Source organism: Triticum aestivum, chromosome 7B, assembly GCF_018294505.1.
Source record: "Triticum aestivum cultivar Chinese Spring chromosome 7B, IWGSC CS RefSeq v2.1, whole genome shotgun sequence".
Taxonomy (NCBI): Eukaryota; Viridiplantae; Streptophyta; class Magnoliopsida; order Poales; family Poaceae; genus Triticum; species Triticum aestivum.
Window position 1 is genome coordinate 728,007,877 of NC_057813.1, and position 250 is coordinate 728,008,126.

Below are 250 nucleotides of genomic sequence, written 5' to 3' on the forward strand. Positions count from 1 at the left end.
AGTTTAAGTGTGTGCGACCGTCTGTGTCCACGCGGTAAGTACAGGTTGTGACGGAGCCCCTTGCGCTAAGGCGTAGTCCAGCTGAGCCTTCTTCATCAGGCTCGATACCATAACTCACAGATAGGCTCTTTGCCAATTTCTGAATAAGAAAAACATATCAATTAATAAATAGCCTCACACATACTCTTGCAAATAGGTATATATGGATTATCTACACTATTAATAGTTCCTTAGATTCTACACTAATAAG